This window comes from Botryllus schlosseri, chromosome 1, assembly GCF_051294905.1.
Source record: "Botryllus schlosseri isolate E-star chromosome 1, Bs_hap1, whole genome shotgun sequence".
Taxonomy (NCBI): Eukaryota; Metazoa; Chordata; class Ascidiacea; order Stolidobranchia; family Styelidae; genus Botryllus; species Botryllus schlosseri.
Window position 1 is genome coordinate 12,377,911 of NC_137236.1, and position 25,840 is coordinate 12,403,750.

The 25,840-nt window shown below is 40.3% G+C and overlaps 1 protein-coding gene and 3 long non-coding RNA genes across 5 annotated transcripts in view; 2 read left to right on the forward strand and 2 right to left on the reverse strand.

The window, feature by feature from the left end:
* LOC145441998 (uncharacterized) overlaps positions 1-25,840 on the forward strand; it is a 230,707-nt gene that overhangs the window by 120,848 nt on the left and 84,019 nt on the right. The window lies entirely within an intron of this gene.
* Positions 23-22,723, forward strand: LOC145442256 (uncharacterized). The gene is made up of 3 exons (XR_013915996.1): positions 23-421; positions 1,081-1,100; positions 22,502-22,723. It is a non-coding gene; the product is annotated as an uncharacterized LOC145442256 (long non-coding RNA).
* On the reverse strand, positions 4,065-4,690 carry LOC145441224 (uncharacterized). Its single transcript, XR_013915773.1, has 2 exons — positions 4,612-4,690; positions 4,065-4,477 (listed from the first exon to the last, which is right to left on the reverse strand). It is a non-coding gene; the product is annotated as an uncharacterized LOC145441224 (long non-coding RNA).
* LOC145442298 (uncharacterized) lies at positions 12,686-13,502 on the reverse strand. Its single transcript, XR_013916017.1, has 2 exons — positions 13,440-13,502; positions 12,686-12,953 (listed from the first exon to the last, which is right to left on the reverse strand). It is a non-coding gene; the product is annotated as an uncharacterized LOC145442298 (long non-coding RNA).

Here is a 25,840-nt window from a genome sequence, read left to right on the forward strand (position 1 = left end):
TATGTTCTAGATAGGGATACGGTTCAATTTCAGCCGGGACCTGCAACGAGGTATGATTGGGCTACCAAAAATGCTTATTTTGATTGAACTGGAGTATGTTTTGCGCTTTTCCCTTCCTGGTAAAAACTGTGTGTTTATTCCCGGACTTCCCGGTGCATGGCATGCAAACGTGGATGAGCAATGGTTGAATAGCCGATATAAAGTAGGTTACTGACATCGCTAAAACTATATCACGAAAGCATCTGCGCGCATTGTAAGTATTTTTTAATGTGCTGCCAATAAACGAACTGATACTATGTTCGACCACAGAGAGAACCAAACGCTCTGAAAGACTGCAATAGCGATAAAATTATTCGGGGATGTCGATGTTGTTATGTGTGATTGCGGGACTAGCGATCGACAGTGGATTATGTAGATGCAAGTAAGTATTGACTGTGTATATTATCAAATTTTATACACTTACATTAGTCTTTTAATCTCTCATCCTAGGTGAGAATCGTTCTCCTTACGACGTGGTCAGATGTATGATATATTTTGTTGCGTGTTTCCATCCTGGCTGTGGTTGCAATCTGCGAGCTCGTTGCTCGTATAACCGGTTCATGGATACCGCACGCTTTAAAATACTTATGGATGTGAAAGAGATCAAATCAATTATGCAGCATGTGGTACCTATATAGCTGCCGGGGTGTCGACTGCCTTCCATATACAGTTAGTGTCGATATGTTGTAGTCTAACGCATTTTATTTATTGTAATACATGAACCGCGCTAATGAACCGCTTCCAATTTCAATATTGAGATGAAATTGCGGTGTGTTAATTGAATCAATTGAATATTCCTCGGCAATCAAAGTCAACCATTCCATAAGTGACGGAATTGGTTGAAAAGTTAGTTGGTTCATCGCAATCCAGTTTTCCAAAATAAGTGCATGTGGACACCATTTATAATTCGAAAAGCATTTAATCTTGGTAAAACTACAAAAATATCTATGTCCAGATATTTTACCAACGAATTTTACATATACATTTTACAAATAACATTGCGTGGTAGTTAAAAATGTAACATCTTCATATATTTTTCAGTTATCCGGGAAGATGCGATGGTAAGTAGTAGGGATGGTGTGAACGCGAGGTTCACGTTCGCGTTCTGTGTGTGAACCTCGGGATTTTAGAGGTTCGCGTTCACAACAGATCCTAGGTAGGTTCTGCACCAGACTTGGACAACTAGATAATTCTAGTTGTCTAATTTCACTAAATTAGAGCGAAATGCCAGTAATCTAATTCTAATCTAATTTGTGAAATGCTTCCATGCTCTAATTCTAATTCTAATCTAATTTGTGAAATGTTCTTATGCTCTAATTCTAATTCTAATCTAATTTGTGAAATGTCCATATTCTCTAATTCTAGTTCTAATCTAATTATTGTTTTCCTGAAAATGTCTCTTTGTCCGAGGCATATTGCACTATTGCAGTGAGTTAAAAAGAATATCTCTCTTGCGCAGGGAAATCCAGTGCCAAGCCGCCATCGCCTTACTTACACCGTGCAGTCATAGTAGATATTATGACAATTATAGCCTGCTAGAGTAGCTTGTAGTCTGCGAACAACATTCTAGTTACTAAAACTTTACGTTAGTACATCGCCACTCTGACTAACATGGGCGATGCCCACGGTTACCATAAAAGAAGTAATGTTTTATTAAAGTATAGTAAAAATCGAGCCAAGCTTGGTGTACAGAAGTTAACCATTCTCATGTTTATGGGAATGCACTGTTGTTGCTGTTGTTTATTAACCAAAATATGTGGCGCTTATCGCCTCACGGCCTTTTGCACCACGCACTGTGATTTGATGTGAACTGCATTTTGCTGTATTCCTTTCCCATGTACAATTTCATTCAATTTCCAAGTTTTTGCGAACTAAGTGGCTCTAATTCTAATTCTAATCTAATCTGGAAAAAGCTTAGTAGCTCTAATTCTAATTCTAATCTAATTTGAAAAAAGCTGTGTAGCTCTAATTATAATTCTAATCTAATTTGGAAAAACTGTGCAGCTCTAATTCTAATTCTAATCTAGTTTGAAAAAAACTGTGGAGCTCTAATTCTAATTCTAATCTAATTCTGAAAAGCTGAAAATTTTCTAGTTGTCCAAGTCTGTTCTGCACATGAACCTTTTCATATATTACAATTTTCACTTCATATTGACATCTTTGGTTCGAACTTATTGCATTTCAACTGCGTGCCACTCTATGAATGACGCCGGCTGCATAAAAAAAAACTTGAAACGAGCATGCACCTTGACAATCTCAAAGATTTTACTTGCTTTGTTACAAAAATTTTGCTCGAAATATCCAACTTTCCGTTTGTGAATATTTAGTGACTCTGTGATGTGAGCTAACCCGCAATCACACAACATCACGAGCGACATACATAACATGTAGAGAGCGAATGATGCTTATTCAACCAATCAATGAGATTAATATCGTTTTTTGATGTAACAAATCTAGCTAGCGTACGGGGTCTATCTTCACTTCATATGTTTACTGCATCATTAAAACCAAATCCGTGCGATTGAGGTGTTGGCTACAGCTGTATAACTTTTGGGGTAGCCTAATATCGGTAGCAAGCATAAAATCCTGATTTACACTCTGCCCAATGTAGCAATACGCATACACCGAATACATTGCCCGGTCTGGTCAAGGCCGTTAAGGCGTAAGCTTATATTCCCTGGCAACTCCTCTTCGAAATCATTGGCAAACCGAAGGATGATATTGATTTTATGGGAGTATTATATCATTTGATTGCCTCAGTTGATACATTTAGCGACGTAGAAAACGCCAAAATGTACTTCAGCATTGTGGCATTATGTGGCCCGAGTCGTCGCTAGGTATATCGTGTACAATAATATAGAATATCACTTCATTGAAAGCTAGGGTTGGAATTAGCTATTTGACGTCACGTGACGTCACGAAGTTCACGTTTGCGTTCACACGTAACCTTTCAAAAAGGTTCGCGTTCACACGAACCTGAACCTTTCAGAGGTTCACACCATCCCTAGTAAGTAGGCCTTTTCATATTTTAGCGGTAAAGCGAGCGCCCCTGTACAAACGTAATTGTCACAGTAACACCATTTTCAACGATCCTTGCACTATAGCTGTCAGGCTATGATATTACCGACTTGAAACAAGCCCTAACACGTCGTACAAATAAGTATGTCCGCAACTGAAATGATAGCGGAGTAACTTGCGACGAGCCAACGTCCACGTTCACACCAAGATTAGTGTTATTCAAGTGATGATTTTCTTTCTGTTTTGGTGTATATATTCGCAATCGCCAAAAACTAAATACTAATTCGCGTGAATACAACACTGAATTTAAAAAAATTAGGGTTTTGGTATGCTTCTACTGGCATCAGAATTTTGCTAGCATTTATACACTTCGCGACCTATACTTTAAGAACCCCTGATGCAGGATATCAGCATGTTATAAATGAATATTGCAGTAGAAAAGAATCATAAATGCCACGAACAACAACGACGACGTAGGATATATAAGTCGCTATTGCTTACCACAATTTAGGCAAGGTGTGGATGCAAAATACATAACAGCTACAACAGTAAGGTAATGTATTTGGACCGCATTACAAATTGCCCATCGCAACTTCATGATTCATACAACACGCTCGGTTTCTGCAATCAATCGCGCGTTTCACTTTACTGCGATTGTACACTGAAAAAAAAATTTACCTCGATTTACCGCGAAATGTCTGGAAGCAGGGTGGCCAGCCACTTGGCAGTAATATAACATTACCGTCACTCAATGTAAATTCAACTTACAACCGTCCGGTATTTATTGTTGGAAGAAGAAAAAGAGTGGCGCCTATCACCGTCAGGTCTTGTGCGCCACGACATTACTAAATTTTAATTTAGCAGCAATTTAAATATATCGATCACAACTCAGCACATATTCTACCACGTATTTTAAAATGCTTGGATCCGTTAGTAAGTTCACGAGGCGAAATGGAATATTCATACAAACACAAGCACGGCGCAGGAACGTTCTATGAAATTCATGCGAGGGGCAGTCTATTATAAAGTGCTCAACCGTCTCAGGCTTATTGCAGGAGCTACAATGTGGCGACGGTGCGATTCCAATCTTAAACAAGTGTGCGTTCAGTCCGCAATGACCTGAGCGCAATCGAAATAATATTCGGTCGCAAATGCGATTTTCAAGACTTGGTGTACTATGATTAAGGGATTCACGAAAAAGTTTGAAATGAGAGCCTTTATCTTCTTCGAGGTAATGTTGGTTCCAAATTTGCTTGCAATATTTCAGTATGACTTGCTTAGCTTCATGCCTTGTCAAAACTGTATTTGTAGGATTCCGCCCTTCAGATGACGTTGCTGCGGACTTTGCCAATTGGTCTGCCGTCTCGTTGCCTTTAATATCGACGTGTGCTGGTATCCAAACGAAGATAATATGTATTTTCTGGAATTTAAGATCAAGTAGATTAGTTGAAATTTCATTTGATACCTTACTCATCCTTCGGAAACGCGCTTTTTGTAGATGCTGCAATGCACTGCAACTGTCCGACAGTAGTAAATATTTCTTGACATACGAACCGTTTTCTAAAATCCACTTCAGTGCCTCGGAGATAGCAGTTAGTTCAGCTGTGAAGCTTGACGAATACAAGGAACATCGTTCGGTTATCGACACGTGGTTTGGGATATACACTGCACATCCCGTTCCGAAGTCGTTTTTTGAGCCATCCGTATAAATATGGTCGTATCCAATGTATTTTTCTGTTATATATGACAGGGAATTCTGACGTAACTGTTCAAATGAAGTATCGGACCACTTGGAATGCAGTAGATGAAAATCTACGCAGGGAACAGGAATTTTCCACGGTTGCACACGCACAGTTGTGTGTCGATACGTATCTATTGTGAATTGTTGGAGCAAGTCGATTTTTGAGATAAGGTTGAAAGTTCGAAATTTTGGATTTGTCAAACTATATATTTCGTGCCAGGTATCATCTAATAATTCCGATGCTGGATTGTTGTCGGTGGAATGGGCCAGAAAAAAACAGCGATAATTAAGGCAGAGGTGTAAATGCCGGGTGTGAAGCGGCATCTCGTTACATTCGGCTTCTAAAGCGCAAATCGGAGTGCTTCGCATTGCACCGCAGCAGAGCCTCAGAGCTTGATTATGTATTATATTCAGTCTATCCAAATGTTTTTCCGCGGCAAAAAAGTATGCTGGCATCGCGTAATCGATTGTACTCCTAATCATCGCTCGATACAACTGTAACAGAGAAGGTCGACTTGCCCCCCAATAAGTGCCGGTTAGGAGTCGTATCATATTCAATCGCTTTGTGCATTTCGAGGCAATATTTTCAATGTGATATTTGTATGTTAGTCTTCTATCAAATGTGACTCCCAAATACTTCGCTTTATCTTCAAATCTCAACGGAACTCCACCAAAATCTAGCGTATGATGACCAACTTTAATTTTTCTGGTGAATATCACTGCAATTGACTTGTCAGTAGAGATCTTGAAACCCCAATCTGAGCACCATTTGTGTATCACGTCTAATGATTTTTGAACTTCCGCCACTGCGTCAGTTAACGACAACTCACTGTCCCATACTGCACAGTCGTCCGCAAAGAGACCATTTCCCACCTGCAATAAGGGTGCCAAATCATTTATCATTACTGCAAAGAGGATGGGGCTTATAGAGCTTCCTTGCGGAAGACCATTTTCAAGTTGAAATGGCGTGGATAGCGAAGAACCAATGCGAACCGAGAACGATCTGTCACGTAGAAAATCTGATATCCATTTCAGCAACCTCCCATGTATGCCGAGGGCAGACAGTTTATAGAGCAAACCATTTCGCCATACCATATCGTAGGCTTTCTCAATGTCGAGAAAAGCTGCAACTACTGATCTCTGATTGTTCAGTGCCTTATATATGGTGTCGTGTAGGCGAAGTATATGGTCTAGGGCAGTGGTTCTCAACCGCCGGTCCGCGGACCGGCACCGGTCCGCGACGACATTCCTGCCGGTCCGCCAGGTATATTACAATTTTATACCTTAATTCCAAGATACAATGTTGAAGGCGATAAGTACAGAAGAGATACGAGCTCATCGCTAAACAGCGCAGTTTGCGCGATCATTCGTTTTCAATTCATTCATTTTGTGTAGAGCCGTAACTGGGGCACTCCAAACCGCCCAATTGGAGAGGGGCCGAGCTTGAAAAGGGCCCAAAATTATTTTGCAAAATGAACATAAATCATAGCGTGTTTTTTTTTTTAAACTTTTTCCAACACTTTTCAATTTCTTTTCGTGCTTTGCGCGATTTAGTGTCACTGAATGCCTTGCATATTAGGTTCCCTTCTCCGAGAAATACGCATGATTTATAGAAATAGGCATTTCGGTGCCAGCCATTAGCGCGCCACGACGTACCAACACATAATTAGGTTTACGCTAACATGTGACTCCGAAAGGCCGGGTTGTAATGACTCCAGTCATGACTCGACTCGAGTCACGGTATTCGGATGACTCGACTTGATTCGAGTCGATGTACATGATTCGAACCAAGTCATATGACTCGAGACTCAGACGGCCAGGACCGACATTTCATTGTAATTTCGAATAATATTAAAGCAACCACATGCAATATTGGGATCTCGTCTATCCGTACTCGTACTTGAAAATGCGACCAAAAACCGCTGAAATTGAAGAAAATTAGGATATTATTAATGCGAACCATTCGTTATCATCAAACAGAGTTCTAAAAAGTGGGTTTAACAAGACTTTAACTGGGAACTGAAGAGTCAACAAAATGACTTGGACTCGGACTCGAGTCATAATACCATGACTCGGACTTGACCCTCTGCTCCCTGACTTGGACTCGGACTTGACTCCGTGGTAAATTGAAAATGACTATAGATTTGATTCGAGTCAAAATTAATAAAAGTGAGATTGACTTGTGACTCGAAGCCTTGTGAGTTGGTTACAACTCATCCGAAAGGTGTGCCAAAATTTCGGCAGCGAGAAAACCGATATGAGTCATGAATGATTAAAAATTTTCGCTATTGGCGCGATTAAGCTAGGCTACATAAACTTTCTCCTTACACTGAGTAGAATGAATGTGCTCACTAGTACAGGTGAAAACCTCGACCCAACAGCAGGGCCTGGGGCCGAAGCCCCCGGAAGTTTTGCTTATCGGCTTGTGGGGGCCCAAGACCAACGTTTTTGGGGTGGGCTGACGAAGTCCTTTTTCGGCCCGGTTCCGTGCATGGCCGGTATAGCTGCTGTAAGGTGTTTTCTTGCGGTACGCATTGTATTCGTATAGCTGCCAGAATAGCCTGCATCTGGTGGTAGTGGGCAATGAGCAAGGTAGCACGACAATGAGCTTGATTCGACTATGAAACGCTTCTTCTCTCGATATTGTCAAAAGGAAGAATATTATTCGAGTTGGCGTGGTCGGTTAAACCCACGACCTTCGGCGCAAAAGACTGTAAACGACTCTCGGCGGTATCACGTTTATCTCGACAAGGCAATTCTACTTCGACTCAGCAGACTCACTACCATAAAATGTCACTCTCTAGCACCATATAATTGCAAAAAACGGTTGCATAGTCTACATTTTGGCTTCATATCAATTTTGAAAGTTCACCGGTCCGCCAGACATTTTTTGAAATTTGACCGGTCCGCGGGGTGAAAAAGGTTGAGAACCACTGGTCTAGGTTACTGCGATCGTGACGAAAACCCGACTGGGAGTAATGAAGAAGATCGTTCGCCTCAAGAAACCACTGAAGTCTATTTACTATCATCACTTCCATAACCTTACAAAGATGGCTGGACAATGAGATGGGTCGATATGATCCCGCTTCAGAAGGATCCTTTCGTGGTTTTAGGATAGGAACTACTACAGCATGTTTCCAGGATTTAGGAAATTTTCCATCTCTCCATGAAATGTTATAAAGCTCGGTCTGGGCGGACGTCGAAAGATTTTGCAGCATTTGATAATTTATCGAATCCCGTCCAGGAGAAGAGATTTTCCGACTCTGTAGTGCCTCCCTAAGTTCCGACATCTGAAACGCCGCATTCATTGGATCTTCCAGATTCACATTGAAAGGTAGACACGATGTAATATGTTGGTCACGTTGACTCTTGGAAAGGAGGAAATTCGAAGCGTAGTTATCGGATCTGCTTATGGTAGCGAAGTGCTCGCCTATTATTTCAGCTTTTGACGTGTCTTCGATGTGATCAACTTCATTTACTCGGATATGAGGAATTTGCTGATGCGCTCTTGTACCAGCGATGCTACGAATAACCCGCCATACGTGATTTAAACGTGATTTATTATTCAGCGAGGAACAGAAAGACTCCCAGCAAAAGCGTTTTGCTTCGAGTATAGTTCTTCTGCATGCGGACCTGGCCTTTTTGAAGTTTATAACGTCTGTTATATCAAAGGTGCGCTTCATTCTTAAATATGCTGCTCTTTTCCTACGAATCATTCTCTCACATTCGGGACTCCACCAAGGGACATATTTCTTGTCCATATTCCTTGTCTTTGGTATTGATCAATACGCTGCTGTCGTTATGCATTTTGTTAGAATAGTATTTGCAGACTCAACATCTCGTTGATCGGACAAATCGATCATTTCATCTGCAATTCGGGAGAACGTCTTCCAATTGGCTTTCTTGAGAGACCACGATGGTGGTCGATAAAAGGAAGTTATCGCCGAGTTTGTCATATACTTCGTGAATACTACGAAATGATCACTTCCTAGCAGCGACGAAGATATTTCAGTTTGGCATCTCGCGGCTATATCTTGACTAGCGAGTGTTAAATCTAGCAATGACCAACGATTAACAGCATTGCTCGCGAGATTGATATGTGTTGGAGTTGAAGAGTTTAACATGACTAAGTTTGCGTGATCGAGGACATTAAAAAGTTTAGTCCCTCGTTGGTTCGTTTGGTGACTCCACGACCAATGATGCGCATTGAAGTCGCCAAAGACGATGGATTTTGGTGGTAACGTCTCGAAAATGTTCGCATCACTGTCGCGTAAGCGGCAGTCGGGTGGGATGTACACATTGTACAATGATAGGCCGTGAAGCTTCACACAAAGTACCTCGATGTCGGTTGTAGCAACTGCTTCGATGCTGGAGTTATGCGAAGATTTAATGAAGATCGCCAATCCACCAGAATGAAGGGATTTGTCCTTTCTGTGACAGTGATATCCTGGAAATTTCGGAGAGTATTTTTCGATAAGGTGTGTTTCCTGGAGAATTATCGCATCTGGAGCACGTTCCAGAGTCGTGAAAAAGTGTTTTAGTTCGTGATGTTTCCTATATAATCCTCTACAATTCCACTGTAAAAAGTTCAGTCCTATATTATCCATCGTTTATGGGATTTGTCATCGGATTGGTGTCATTGATATCATGGAAGGGCTCGAAAATGTTTCTCATCGTGACAACATCTGCCTGTCGACCGAGATATTTCAAAGAAACTTTGGATACTATATTGTATACGTCGCACTCCTTGTCCGAGTTGCAGGCCGCCAATGTAAGCTTCACTATTTCAGCCAGTAAAGCAATAAGATGGATCGGATCAATATACGCTAACGAAGATTGATTATTTGGTTGCAAATCAGGATGATTGTTTGGATCGTTGCTTTTATTGTCTTTGTTCATGTGATTAGAGGTTGTTTGTCGCGGAATCTTCCTGATGGTGGCTCGGTGACTTGGGTTGTTGATTGTTGCTGATTGTTGACACGCGTTGCGCTATCCCAGCTAGCACGCCCACTTGGTATCCAGGTGGAATTTAAGTGGTTAGGTGGGATGGATGATCGGAATGGGTTAGTAACATGTAACCCACATCGAAACCAAGCGGGATTTCCATCCATAAAGATGCGTGGTTATACCATACCAATCCCAGGTAGATTGCAATAAGTCTCATCTAATTGTACCTATCAATTTGAACTCGGGGGAGTTTTACTTGTTGAGTTTTTGATATCAAATCATCTTGAAACATGAGAAATCCACTTATGGAGGAGCTCAGATTTCCCATATATCACCCACACAGGAACCAACCTTATTTTCCATCAATGTTATTTGGTTTATTTCATCGAATAATAAAGGTGGTTCCATATGTAGTGAAGTTTTCTAGCTATTATGCTATCCCTGTTGGTTGCTCGAACCTCGAACATTAAAACCCCTACCAGCGCTTTACTTCGTCAATGTGATTTGAACTATTTAAAATTGACCGTTTTTCACACTGAAGTGAACTTAAATTTCCGTTGCTAGAGTACTCAATTCCTCACAGCGTGCGGTATAATTTTCTTGCGTAGATCCCATTACCTTTATCCCTTATCTGTATCTATTATTTTTAACTCATGATTAATTTTACTCGTAAAATTTCTGTGATCAGATAATTGGAACTTGTTATTTTCGTCAATGAAGAATGGTCGACTTTTCATACGGCTCCCACATGTGACCGAGTAGTTTTCCGAAATAGATGCTTCTATTATATTTTCCTACAGCAAGGTTTGTTCATCTATATAGTAAAGTCATATTATAATCGGTTTCCGATTTATTCATTTGCGATGCTGGTCGCTGGGACATTTCCAAATTTAATTCCACCACCATATGAATTGAATTCGGGTACTGGTGACAATAAGCGCCTAAGAATCGGGCGGCCTCGGTTCGACTCCCGTTGGAGGTTTGTCCGGGCTCCTCTTCTTGCGACATGAGACCCGAGAATGACTCGACGAAAGAATGCACTCACAAGTTATGGAAATCGCTAGCAAGGGCCGTGGCCTCGAAAATGATCAACATCGAGAGTAACTGTGACGGCGGGCACTCTAAGCCGAGGTAGATGTCAGTCTAAAAGACGGCAACTGCGCGTCGGTCGGCATCCTCCTATCTGTTCATGACATCGCTTTGCATCTAATCGCATTGTACATTGTGTGTGTCTTGTTCAGTTGAAAATATAACTCAACGATTACACTTAAACAGTGATGATGGCCTCACTCACCCACCGTAAAGGTTATTATATACTCAGATTACCGTATATATATGGTTTGAGTGAGTGTTGGTAGCACGTATGTACTGTACAGTATACAATGATAAAGTTAACTAACGTGTAGGGTTTACCTATCATCGCCTTAGCAAATGTCTACACCGAATTCTCGGCCCACTTACACTGTCACTGCTACTGCCACAAGGACCGGGGTCGTAATATTGTCTTCGCTATCAGCTTGGTGGGTTACCCACATGGTTCCCCAGAAAATACCTCTGTAATATGGGGCCAAAAATGTACGGTTCCCGATTGCTTTCACCAGCTGGTTACCACAATTCATCTCACCTTGATACCTTGTGGTACCCAAGTAGGCGTGCTACCTGGGATCCTGCGCCACTTCGCTGTAAAGACGCGTATCTTGTGTTTCGGGTGTTTCGGAATTTAGTATTGATTTAGCTTCGGAGTGAGTCACCTTGGAACGTTCTTTTATGATTTGTAATTTTGCCTGTTCTTTGTATACTGGGCACCCGGCATAAGCAGCACTGTGCGGTTGTTTACAATTAATGCAACATAAATCTTTGGTACACTTCTCCACCTCGTGATCACGACCCCCACATTTTGAACAGCAATATTTCCCACAATTCTCTTTTGTGTGGCCATATCTATTGCATCCAAAACATCTGACCGGTGGCGGGTTATAAGGTTTTGTACGGAACCGTAGGTATGAAAAATGCACGTAGTCAGGAATTGTCTCAGACGCGAAACATAACAAAATCGATAGGCTGCTCTCATATTTTCCATCTACTTTGCGCTTTAACCGTTTAACGAAATTGACGCCAATTTCAAAGAACTCTTTCAATATCTCTTCTTCTGTTATATCCAGCGGAACACCGGATATCACTGCTCGTGCTACATAAGGTTTGGCACCAAATAATGAGGTTTTGACTTCGATCAAGTTGGAGTCCTTTCCTATTTGGTCTATAGTGAGAAGTTTATCAACCTGTTCTTTGGTCTTACAAGTTACAACTAGATCTCCAGAAGGCAATCTACGTATTTTTTCAAAATTGCCAATGTTCATCTTAAGTGCCTCACATACCTTTGTAGGATGTTGGTGTCCCATGCGTGTTCCATCAGACCCCGATAGTAGCACGTCAAGTTGCTGACTTGCTGTTTTTTGGCTATTAGATTCCCGTTCCTTCCCAACTGCATTATCCATCAGTGCAAATTTCTTGGCAGGTATTTTGCTTCTTACTTCGCACCACTCCCCATCCCCGCATTCTTCCTCAGAAGAAGTGAAGGTACTTGAAGACTTCCTCTTTGCGGAGGAACTTGTCTCCATATCCATCTGGCTACACGGCGAAGCGTCAATTGCTAGTCGGACACTTGTCTTGATTACCCAATCTGCTAAGCTTAAATGAACTGAAACGACGATGCGTCCGCACGCTACGACGTCTCTGAGCGAATGACAACCGTCCGGTAATCTAACTTTACATGCCAGACTGTAATGTTACAGTCACCTCTGGTATATTCAATCTACATTTTCTTATGTGTACATTTACCACCGAGACTGTAATTTTACCGCCTTACCTACCTACCTACCTACAACCCTACATGCTGTCCTTGTAAATCAGATTACATGCCAGCTTGTAAATTCACGTCTCAGCCTACATCCATACCTATCCCAAAGCAACGCGATGCCAAAATACCGCAAAAGTTTCCTCACGCTCTCAAGACGACATTAGGACAACTGTATATTCATTCATGATTCACAATGAAAAAGTATTGCTGCTGGAGGTTGTTTAGGAGGCATGCAAATATAGCACGAGTGGTCCCAAGAAAAGGTGAATTAATTCCAACGCCGGATAAACTTCCAATTGTTTCTTTTTCTCGTCTTCATTCCTTCTGTGTGACTAGTATCTTGCAGTTCCACTAAAAATATTTCATGCGTAAGTCGCTATACTAAGCCAAGTTGCTAACCTAGACATATGACTTATAAAAACTAAGACAAATAGGCTAACAAAAATATAACAAGTTTTGAAGTACCGGTACTGGTACATTGTGAGTTGACGACTCCTCATTTGACATGATATAGCAGAGATTCATGACTTAAATGATCAATGTATTGAAAGAAAAGGTGCCTCATTTGATGCGGCATGTGAGCCAAACATCGAGCAGTGGATGAAAACATATCTAAGCTATGACCCGATAAATGTCAATAACAAGCTAACAGTTTCAACTACTCCGCGGCAGAGTATGTGGTGTCGCAGGTCATTATACAAGTCGACTAATATCCCAAAATAGAACTGAGAATGGGGCGACTGAAATATTTAAATCATGAAACCAAAGTCATCCGGGTGGTGTGCACAGTCGTAGATATTCACGGTAACTAATACTATATACAGTAGGCTACTGTACCTTTTACGATGCGTATCCCATTCATCAGTCCTGAGAATCTTCAACGAAAGTCGTTACTTCCTTTGCATGCCCAAAGCTCAATATTAATGGCCGACCAGTCGGCTACTCGGCTCGACCACTGAGCTATATAAACACTGGAGTGCGCTACTCGCGATATTTACGTTGTCACTAGAAACAGTTGCATTGTGGGGGATAGGCTGGACGATTTGGTGCAGGAGCTTATGGAAAAACGTCCAGTTCTAAAATATATTTGATTCGTATTGGGTTTGTAGTATTTTATACGAATGGAGCTTTGAATGAATAATCATCGTAACATTCAGGATTTGTTTCAGACCAATATCTCGTGTTTATATCTGTGTTATCTGTGTATTTCGACATGTCGAAGATATAAGTGGTTTCGACTGTTTGTGGTAAAATAAGGTTGTCTATGTGTCATTTTATGTATTTTTTGTGGTTATATTCCTGATGTAGATTGCTTTACTCGTTGTATCCAGCATATTTTACGTGTACAGAAATAACCAAGCTGTCAAAAGATGTATAATACCAGTTCAGTTATCTTTCAGATATATGAATCTATAGGAAGTAAAAGCATCTACGATTGTCAGCTTGAAGTTATTATCGGAGCGTGCCTCGGAATTACCTATCCTGGATTCAAAATCTTCATACTTCAATGGAGCTGATGTGAATGCTATAACTGCCAGCTGTGAATATTGCTGATGGAGAAAATTCAGCATCATGGGACATATCAAAAGGCACTGCTGAAATCAACTGAATGCCATTGTGGTTATTCTACATATTTATTGGTTCAGCGTATTTAAATAAATCCAAAAAAGATAAAGTAAAGATATGTCTGCTATGTGTGGCGATGGGGTAGTGATTTCTGTAGAAGTGACTGAATGAGTTCATTGAATGAGAGAAACAAGAAACGCATGGGTCCTTATTCAGATGTAGCTAGAATTGCCCAATTCACAGTGAAATTGGGGCTATGTTGGTTGTAACAGCAATCTGTGCACTTTGGGAGTTCATAATAAATATTAATTTTATCGAATCAAAACGGCACAAGATACAATCTAAATGGCGTACATGTATTTTATCATAATTACACCGTATTTTATCATAATTACACCTATAGCTACCCATATACGTGTGTACATGAAGCTTGGCTCGTTTTGCACTTTCATGAAACCAGAAATTAGTTTAGATTCAAAACCAACTGGAGATGTGAACATTCCAACTCAGTTTTTCTGCCCACGATACTTGCCTACCCTACTAGATGAAGCACATGGCTTTAGATCAACCATTTCTGTGGTCACACGCAATAACGCGCTGTACTGTCTCCTACCAAAATGCTGAACTCTCGTTTTCAGAAACACCAGCTTCGGTTATGAGAAACGAATTTTTCTATTAAAACAAGCAGCATAGCATAGCATAGCGTCAGGTTCAGAAGATCCTCTAGCACAGCGGTTCACTGACAATGTGACCCCCCCTTTCACGGGGGTGCCAGTCTGGGTAAACAACGACACATTTCCTGAATCTTTAATGAAGCGGGAACTTTGAGCGTGTCGTTGCCCTCGAGCTGGCGAAGATCATCAGCAAATTGAAAACAAGCAACCTGAAAGTTGACTGACCAACTGTGGCAGTTACTGATTTTTGATTTTTGAAGAGAATCAGCTTTGTTAACACTCTGCGGACGTTCTCGTCTGATGTCCTTTGATTGTATTCTACTCCTAGATGTTTGAATTTAATCTTGCAATAGGTCTTGGCGATGTCTTTTGTCAGAGTGATTATATGATCGTCACCAACTGAGGTGTCATAAATATGGTCTTCAAGTTCTGGGAAAGCTGGTGATTTACAAGACATGTTCGACAGAATAGCAGTGGCAAAGGCGTTGATCAAGCCCTTGCAATGAGGTAACTTTCCAGAAGTAACATGAATCATTCGCTGGAAGCATTTTTCAGCCTCCTCACATATTGCAATAACACCAGTAGATGGTTTAGTTAGGCCACCCCTGTTCTTGAATTGCAGGAAACTGCCACTGGTTGCCGAAGCCACCATGAGCGACCCTTTACACGTTGGGCAAAGACATCGCTCAGCCACTGACTTGGCAACATAGCCAGCAATGTATGATATAGCTTGATTTTTGTACTCAGACAAAGTTGTTATTTTAGGAACATCGGAGTAGTCATGCTCATCTTGCATAGGTCGTTTCGCTTCCAAGTCGTATCTTCTGATCAAGGTCGCAGAAGAAAGAGAGTCCACTTTCTTGAATCCTGAAATCATCCAAGAGGTCCAACATGGCGGTTGCGTCTCTTTCTTCGCAATTTCCTGATGATGCACGGATTCCCAACTTCATCAATAACCTTTTATACGCAGCAGTAAATTGCAGACAAGTAGGATTATTGTTGAAGCCTCCTGCTTTACGGACAGCACAAAAAAATAGCTCAAGATGATCTTGACTGAACTTGTACATCAGCAAGTACCTCACCATTTTTGTAGCCACTAGGCGATCAAAAAGGCTCTGCGTGCTCTTTATGCAAACCAGAAATCCAAGGAATCCTGTTTTCCTGCGAGATTCAACAATGGGTTTTCCCGAGGGGTCCTGTAATTTGGCAATATAATCCATCATTTCATACATGAATGGACGCCACAAGTGCTGGTTTGATTCCTTTAAAGGAGATTTATACCCTTTTGCAAACGGGTTTCTCGAATTGAGTATGTCGAAAAGGCGATCAAAACTGCGCAAAAACTTGACGGTAGCAGCACTACCCCGAAAGCATCTCATTTTGAGGTTTTTATCACAATATTCGATTGCATCAGCAACACTGCTGCTGATTGTTTGAGCAGCCAAATTCACTTTCATCTTTTGCTGCTGCCATTCCACATGACACTTCTTCAGCTTATTGCCAAGTCTCAGGCCTTCTGATGCCTGGAGTTTTTGCAGTAAAATGATGAAATTCCAAGAAATTTGGTGCCTACTACCATCTTGCAAAGTACCCCATTCTGCTAGGCAGTTTCTGATTAGTTTGAGCATGTGACAAGGATCTAGAATTACTTGGATTTGATGATCGGGTAAATATGGATTAGTAAAACTAGACACAATGTTCCTGGAGGATATATTTGCCCCTAATGCAGAAAGCATTGCGAAGTGACATGAAGGTCCGTCACATGTCAATGAAGCAACAGTTGCACCCACTTCATTAAGCTTGCTTACGCAAATTCTGACCAAATTTGCTCGTTCCGATCCTGTTAAACCATTAATGAAAAAGTATCCAAGCGGGATCTTCCAGGATGAATTGATACAAACAGCCATAAAAACTAATGCATCTTTAGCAAGAGGCAAAGAATCATCATCCTCACAGTCAGTACCCATGTCTACATATCCTCGGTATCGTTTTCCATCCCAAAAAACCTGTTTGCGGATCGACATTTCATCCATCATTATGGAGCATATTACAGGATTTGCTGATGCCTCTACTTTTCCTCTGATGGCAGAAAAGGCAATACTAGTAAAGCCAGGCTCAGCGGGAAGTTTTCCATACCAGCGTCTTATCACACTTGGATGGGGAAGAGCAAGTTGAAAATTCTGACGCACAAAATTGTATGCCTTGGTAGAATAATACTGAAGCGTCATTGCAAATGATTGCAGTTCCTTAGAGTATTTGACTCCTCTTCCACCAGCTTGTAGCTTCATACGTTGCAAGAGCTCACTTGGTAGACCACTGGATTTTTGTGACATTACCTCCACACACGAATCGCTTATCAAATTTTTCTTCTTAAGAGATGCAATGACCTCATCCAGAGATTTCACTTTTTTTGCAGACGGTATGTTTTCATTCTGGCTGCAACCAGCCTCTTTTTAATTTCTGCGACCCTACGGCGTTGCTGTTGAACGACTTTTCGAGGTGACGTGTGCGCACAGTAGCTGTGGTCGCGAAGAACTACTTCAGGTTCAGCGGTTTGTGCTTCATATTGCCGTTTCTTATCTGGAACTGCAGAAGGTCTCACTCGTCGGTTGTTTGAAGCCTGAAATTTGTGAATTTTATGTTAACTAGGGCTGAAATAAAGGTATAGTAATTGGAACTCAAACTTCATAAATATATAGTCACTGTTTAGTGTCTACCGTACCTTTGGCCTCATATATTTTGGAAAATTCAGAAATCTTGTCGGCACCGCATTCGTCCTCAAACGAATTCTCCCGCCAACACGGTAAATATCACTTTCTGTAAAATGATCAGAGCAGATGACCGACGATCTTGCTGGCTCCCAGTCTTTTCTTCTAATACATTCTATCCATCTTTCTTTCAGGGAATCATTGGTAGGAAAGCTGCGTTGTAGAGAACATTGTATCAGTTCACAAGTAATTCTATGATACGAAGCACACCGAATTGACCATTCTCTGTTATGAACGATGATAAAAGTAGCAGGAACATATGTGGAATTATCTTGTTTGATTTAGATATATCTGTTACTTTCTACCCCAGAAGGATAAACTATTAGGTAACCTTTTAAATCTAAAGCCAAAGGTAAACCTAAAAAAACATCTTACGAGACAAATCGAACGTCTCGCACGTACAAAGCTATAATGAACTCGGCCACGGAATTAGCAATTTGAACTTTAGTGTGAGCATCTGGCACCAGAAATATAGAATTATTACTCAACTATGCTGGACAAAACCGTGTGGCCCTCAATTATACCTTTCCTTCTAGTCCTAACTCCAACCTTCACGACAATTTTATGCAAGGATTGAGTACTAAGCAAGTTATTGGCTGAACTGCCCATACAGAATACAAACAGTGACCTGGCTGGTCATGCTATTACAGGTATACTGATGAACTGACATGGTGCTGAGACTGCTGATATAGCCTGCTCTGATCAGGGTTGTAATGACTCGAGTCATGACTCGAGTCACGATTTTTTTATGACTCGACTTGACTCGAGTCATTTTCTTGAAATGGGAAAATGACTCGACTCGAGTCAATATTTGGATTGACTCGACTTGTACTCGAGTCATTATGCATGACTCGACCCAAGTCATTGACTCGGCTTATTTTATATGACTTGAAGATGAAGAAATTTGTGAATCATAATGGCTAGATCAACGCATCCGACGAATTCTGCCGACATTGCTATTTGTCACCACTGCTTTCGTTGCACTTGTCTGATATCAGATATGACGCCGTAAAAACAACAGAAAATGATACATAGTAGCAATGCATTGTACAAAATCGTCCAGTGATGAAGAGGTAATAGATCCTCCGCAATTAAAGTACTCAAGACTTTTCAATTATACAAGCAAACAATTGAATCAAAGTTCAATTAGAGCCAATGAAATGACTCAGATGGTGAAGAGACTGATAAGCTCATGTGTAGATTTGAAGGCGATGATTCTTTGCATTTTTGGGCGACTAGAAAGAATGAGTATTCAATGCTCTTCAGTGTGGTTCAAAAATGCTTGTCAATTCCTGCATCTAGTGCACTAGTGGAACGTGTATTCAGTAGATGTGGATTCATTCTACGGCCATGCCGCTTCAACATATTTGAGGATCTCCTTTCCACATTAGTATTTTTGAGGTGTAACTCATTGGTTTGATCTGCTGTCTGTGAAAACACACAATGCCCCTCGTCCATTTGACGATTTGTTAGGTATGTGCATTGTGCACGTGAGTAATAATGAATGGCTAATGTTGTGTGATGTTTGTACTATATGGCTGTTCTAAAATAACTTCTTTTTTTATTTTACTGGGTGGTTATATGATAAAATTGTTATGTTGCATAAAAGGAACACTGAATCTGGCTTAATTTGAAAAAAAGTGGAATCAATGATCTGAGAGGAGAATATTTTGGATTTGAAAATAAATGGAGTATTTTAGTGAGAAATTCTTTCATATAATATAATTACATAGTAGTAAGCCGACTATTTTGTCATATCCAAAACATTCTACTCTAATAACTTCACTTTTTCTAGTTGGAATTGAGTCAAATTTGCTATGAATCATATTTTTACACAATGTAACAATATCATGAGATAGCCGGTAAAATTCGAAAATCTCTATTTGTAATTAGTCTAAAATTTTCTTTCATAGCATTGCTTTCTACTGGTTGTAATTGAGCCAAATTTGATTTTCAGGCAATCTAGCAATTTTAAGAAGTAGCCGGAAAATTTGAAAAAAATGTTTTTGAACAGCTCCATTGTACAATTATTTCTCCAATGCTGTAACTGCGATGTAGTCGGTAATGCAATTGGGAAAACCTTTGGTATAATCAAAAGGTATCTGTTCTGTTGTCACTGCACAATGCACATAGTTGCATGCACGCTTTTACAGCATACGGGCCTGTTGTAAAGACCTCTACATAAACATGCATCTATTGATTCTCTATCAACTATAGTATCTTGACGTGAATTTGTTGGTTCTCTATCAGCTATTCGTGAGCTATCGTCGATGTGTTCATAATAAAAACTGAATGCTTGTATTGGTGATGTATCAGACTGACAAGAGAGATATTTGATTTTAAGTTCTAAGATTAGTAAAGTTATCTTTAGCATCGGTAAATGAGGCCAGGACCTGTCCGTTATCTGCCTAAATAAACACGTGCCAAGACTCTGATAGGGACAAAATGAGCATGTTTCGCAAACAGGCAATTCGATATCACCCAAGCAGGATTGAAAACATGAGTTGAACATGACTTCAATACTGTGACTTGGATTCGACTCGAGTCATAACACCATGACTCGGACTTGACCCTTTAAACGGTGACTTGGACTCGGACTCGAGTCTGTGATGAATTGAAAATGACTCGACTCGACTCGAGTCAAAACCACAAAAGTATGATTGACTCGTGACTCGGAACCATGTGACTTGGTTACAACCCTGGCTCTGATCATACCAACATCCATATACTTGTGACAAAATGTTCTGGTATAATGACACTTTAACATGGCCTAATCATTAATGCTGTGGCTTATCTGGACATTGATTAACTGTGATGGTCAGGAAATATTGAAAATAGAAACTGATTCTTCAAAGATAGTCTTGCTGCCCTGCATATTCTGCCATTCACTCACCGGTGAAATGTTCTTGGATGCCGACGCTTTACCAAAGACTCTTCATCGCTACTACCATCGCTATTACTTCTCATATATGACTCCGTGGATATCTTTTTCTGCCTTTTACTGCACCCATAGGCGCAACAAACGCTACCACCAAAACGAGATGTCTTCGACATGTCGGAATACACAGATAACACAGATATAAACACGAGATATTGGGCTGAAACAAATCCTGAATATTACGATGATTATTCATTCAAAGCTCCATTCGAATAAAATACTACAAACCCAATACGAATCAAATATATTTTAAAACTGTACGTTTTTCCATAAGCGCCTGTACTGAGTCGTCCAGCCTATCCCCCACAATGCAACTGTAACATGGTGACAACGCAAATTTGCTTAGCCGGAGATGGCAGTAGTTCGGGGCTTGGGCTCGACACGCAGACGACTTTGAAATAAGTGATATTCATCCGCTCACATATGCCACCAATAATATTTACTGTCCACGTTATAAGGTTCAATCCAGTTTGGTTTTTCATACAGAAACATCTATCAACACCTATAGTCCCTTTCTTTTGCATCGAATTTCGTATATATTGATATTTATTGCTCCACGTGTGGTTCCCTACTTACTTACCTAACCGGACGCTATTTGTGATGTCACAGTTGATTGTTGGTTGTTTACTACGAATCTCAGAAAAACCTGCCACGCGCAACCTAAGGTAACCTATTATAGGTCGCCGTGTCCGCCATTAAGAAATGGTCAACTGAGCCTGCTGCTGTGCTGATATTTCTAGTTTTAGGAATAAGATTATATATCCTAAACTGATTTTTGTACCTCATTAGCCCTGTTACAACAAATCTAACCGCCGAGACCGACCGTGTAGCCATAGCCTTATAATATAATGTATATGGTGTAACTATACATTGTCAGCTGCTTCTTGCACCCAACTATGCACTATACCGAAATTGGTACTACGGTCAACCAGTTCCGTGTGACCTAATCCTGTCTCGCGAACGAGGTTGAATCAGGTCAAATCGCAACGAGAATGATATCACAGTGACATGCCCTTCCACGTATCCACTGGTTGCTGGGGCTTGGAAGCTAATCAATTTTGCCAATAGCTTGGTAAAATGCCGTAGCGATTAACTGTCAGTAACCTTGCGAAGAAATTCTGGTAACTTGACTTAGCAGCTAAATTAATGTAATATTACATATCAAAATGTAAAATGACAAGCTACACGCTGCTATTGACTGCGACCGGTAATTCGTTGTAAAATTTACAGAAATTTCTTTGTAAATCTACCAGATTTTTTTGTGTGTAAGCTCCAATTGTAAGCGAATAGTGGGTGAGGCAGATTCTTCTGTGCCTCACCGGGCTCTTGTTTCCCTTCGCCGTCACTGTAAGTAAAAATGCCGAATTTCAAATTCCTTGGCGAATTTAATGGAGTTCTGGTTCTCTGACATTGTCAATATTAAGATTTTTCTGTGCTCACCTGTGCCTCACCTGTATCTCACCTCTCTTTTCGCGTTGTATTATTGAACTATAAATATGAAAATTGATGAAGATGGGTGAAAAAATGTTCGAATTTAGCAATTCATGAACATCGACGAAAAATATCACTAATAATTGAATGTTTCAACAATTTTCTGTTACTCATCCTGACGACAGGCGAGGTACTGTCTCACTAGCATGCCCTAACCGCACGTCACTGAATAACCGTACGGTGGTAAAGAATCCGATGCCGAGTACCTATTTTATCACGACGATCAGACGACACCGCGACTTACATTGAAGCAGGGAAAAATTGCCTGAGTAACAAACAGTTATTTGAGCCTTTTCCACAAAATGACAGGACCACATAATTCATTGGTCGCGAGAATTTGAAGCACCTAATTCAAGTTAAACCCAACAACTATTTGGGTTATAGATGACGACGTGCGAACTTAGACTCTAATCCGACATTTCTCTGTAGCTAGCGTTTACATTATGTACTTTAAATATTTAGATGACATCGAATCGCAACTATCTCTCGAGGTCAATGATCAGCCGACTGCAAACCGGTTGATGCAGAATGGCGCGAAAATACTGCGGGATATTGAAGCTGAGACGATAATGCTCCAAAAGATTCTGGACGATATTAACCAATAGCTGATACGTTTCCGTACATGTGGATTGTATACAGATGACAGAGATAAATTGTGATCTTTGATTATATATTTACGTGATATGTGAGGCTTTTACATCGAAAAAATTAAGTTATGCGGTACGCACTGTATATTCTGTCAGATACACCACCATTAGGCTATGTCTACGACAATACCTCCGAGATTTTCTACAGTACCCACCAAAAATTATTCAAGTTGAAGAACATTCAAATTCAATGCCTTGCCTATAAATGATCCGTTTTATCGCCCAGAATGTGATGTATTAAGGATATTCAATACACGTGTGATGCGACTTTTAAAATTATGTAATGATTGCAGTTGTAGCCTACATATGCAAATTTCCACAATATAAATCGTTTGCTATGCACTGATGAATATTGTTGCTGCTGCAATAGGGTTTATGTGTAATGCCGGTTCCAATGTTTCGCGACTTGTCAAACAACAACGTCCGTGAGTCGCATTCCTGTATTACGCAGTAGGTTGCATGACATGTGAATGTATCGCATATATTACCATCGGCCTTTTTGAAGCGCGAGGAGAAGTCACTACCGCATCAAAACGAGGCTTTTGTGCTGTTGCAGCCTTTTGCTATTAATCAAAAGTGCTTTCTGATAGTATTGAATATGTAAAGATCTGTATGAAGTTGCACTCATCCACAGACGACCGCTCCGTCAGACCTGGAAGTATATCAGGAATATGGCGAAGTTTAGCCATCTACTACTCTTGTTGTGGAGGCTCAATTCAACAAGATAATTCGAATTGTATGCAACCAAATTTTGAACCCAATTCTGCACTGGTTAAGGCTCTCAGAAAGTATCGTCGGAAATTACCCATAACAGAATAAGTATTTGTCTCTACGATCCAGTATACGGGAAGACAATGTGCCTACATTACCTGATGACAAAAGCCTAATATATTGATTTAATTTGACTGGACTGAGCTGGGCTGCTGTGTTTGGTGCTATAATGATTACAACAGGGTTGTAACCAAGTCACATGGTTCCGAGTCACGAGTCAATCTGACTTTTGTGGTTTTGACTCGAGTCGAGTCGAGTCATTTTCAATTCATCACCGACTCGAGTCCGAGTCCAAGTCACCGTTTTAAGGGTCAAGTCCGAGTCATAGTGTTATGACTCGAGTCGAGTCCAAGTCACAGTATTGAAGTCATGTTCAACTTATGTTTTCAATCCTGCTTGGGTGATATCGAATTCCTTGCTTGCCAAACATGCTTATTTTGTCCCTATCATAGTCTTGGCACAAGTTTATTTAGTTAGGCAGATAACAGACAGTTCGTGGCCTCATATACCGATGCTACAGATAATACGATAACGCCAATACGATAACGTTACTAATCTTAAAACTTTAAATCAAATATCTGTCTTGTAAGTTTGATATATCACAATAAAAGCATTCAGTTTTTATTACGAGCACATCGACGACCACTCATAAATAGCTTATAGAGAATTAACGAATTCACGTCTACATACTATCTGATAGAAGACCTACGAATTCACGTATAGCTAGATACAAGCTGGTAAAGAATCAACAGATAAACGCTTATGTAGAGGTACAGTTTTGCTTTCACATCATATCAGGTGGTTGACCAGAAAAAATGTCAACTTTCCTGCTCAGCTGCCGAAATAGTCGCCGGAGCGTTACTTTAGTGCTGATTTACTGTTGTCTTATTCTAATTTGCCCTACATTTACCAAAAAATTCTCAAAAATGAGGACAGAATCTAAAAAAAGAGGCTACTTCTTAAAATTGTTAGATTATCTAAAAAGAACTTAAATTTGGCTTAATTCCAACCAGTAGAAAGCAATGCTAAGAAAAAATATTTTGGATTAATTACAAATAAAGACTTTCGAAATATACCGGCTACCTCATGATATTGTTAGATTGTGTAAAAATATGATTCATAGAAAATTTGGCTCAATTCCAACTAGAAGAAGCGGAGTTATTAGAGTGGAATATTTTGGATATGAAAAAATAGTCGACTTACTGCTAGTATGTAATTATATTATTTGAAATCATTTCTCACTAAAAATACTCCATGTATTTTCAAATCCAAAATTTTCTCCTCTCATTTCATTGATTCCACTTTTTCAAATTAGGCCAGATTCGGTGTTCTTTTTATGCAACGTAGCAATTTTATCAAGTAGCCACCCAGTAGAATAAAAAAGAAGGTATTTTTGATCGACCCTATTGTACAAATATCACACAACATTAGCCATTTATTATCATCACGTGCACAATGCACATACCTAACAAAACGTCAAACGGACGGAGGGTATTGTGTGTTTTCACAGACAGCAGATCAAATCAATGAGTTACACTTGAAAAATACTAAAGTGAAAAGGAGATTCTCATATATGTTGAGGCGGCATGGCCTTAGAATAATCCACATCCACTGGATACACGTTCCTCTGGTGCATTAGATGCAGGAATTGAAAAGCAATTTTGAGCCACACTGAAGAGCATTAGATACTCATCCATTCTAGTCGGCCAAAAATGCAAAGAATCATCGCCATCATATCTACACATGAGCTTATCAGTCTCTTCCAAGTAGGCTACTTGACCACCTGAGTCATTTCTTTGGCTCTAATTGGACTTTGCTTCGATTGTTTGCTTGTATAATTGAAATGTCTTGAGTACTTTGATGGCGGAGGATCTATTACCTCTTCATCACTGGATGATTTTGTACAATGCATTGCTCTTTGCTACTATGTATCATTGTCTTTTGTTTTTACGGCGGTGCATATCTGATATCAGACGAGTGCAACGAAAGCAGTGGTGACAAATAGCGATGTCGACAGAATTCGTCACATGCGTTGATCTAACCATTGTGATTCGCAACTTTCTTCACCTTCAAGTCACATAAAATAAGCCGAGTCAATGACTTGAGTCGAGTCATGCGTAATGACTCGAGTACAAGTCGAGTCAATCCAAATATTGACTCGAGTCGAGTCGAGTCATTTTCCCATTTCAAGAAAATGACTCGAGTCAAGTCGAGTCACAAAAAAATCGTGACTCGAGTCTGACTCGAGTCGAGTCATGACTCGAGTCATTACAACCCTGGATTACAATAGATGAAAAATACTGAAATCTTCCTGATAGTAATACAAATTTCCACCATTGATCACAATAACAACCTCTATCTAATATTACATTGCACTGAATTG